Source organism: Penaeus monodon, chromosome 15 (assembly GCF_015228065.2).
Source record: "Penaeus monodon isolate SGIC_2016 chromosome 15, NSTDA_Pmon_1, whole genome shotgun sequence".
Lineage (NCBI taxonomy): Eukaryota > Metazoa > Arthropoda > Malacostraca > Decapoda > Penaeidae > Penaeus > Penaeus monodon.
Genome location: NC_051400.1, coordinates 49433701 through 49433999, shown reverse-complemented (window position 1 = coordinate 49433999; position 299 = coordinate 49433701).

The window sequence follows — 299 nt, the reverse complement described above, 5'->3', positions numbered from 1 at the left end:
TTTTTCTCCCTTGCATAAGATCTTTATATTTTGTGAATGTGTATGTGCATATTCTCCGACGCATCAACGTAAGGAAATAAACATAACTTCGCTCCGACTGCTGACCTCAGCGCCCTTGCACACGAGGTCCCTTGGCCACACACCAATCGCAGAGTCGGAATCGGCGCGGCATGAAAGTTCGCGGTCGTAAAAGTCAGGCTGACCTCCCCTTTTGCCGCCCACTTGGTTGCCGCGGTGGGGGATGCGTTTGTAAATGCAGAGGGGGTTTTTTTTGTCCTATTAATTCTCAACTACGTGGG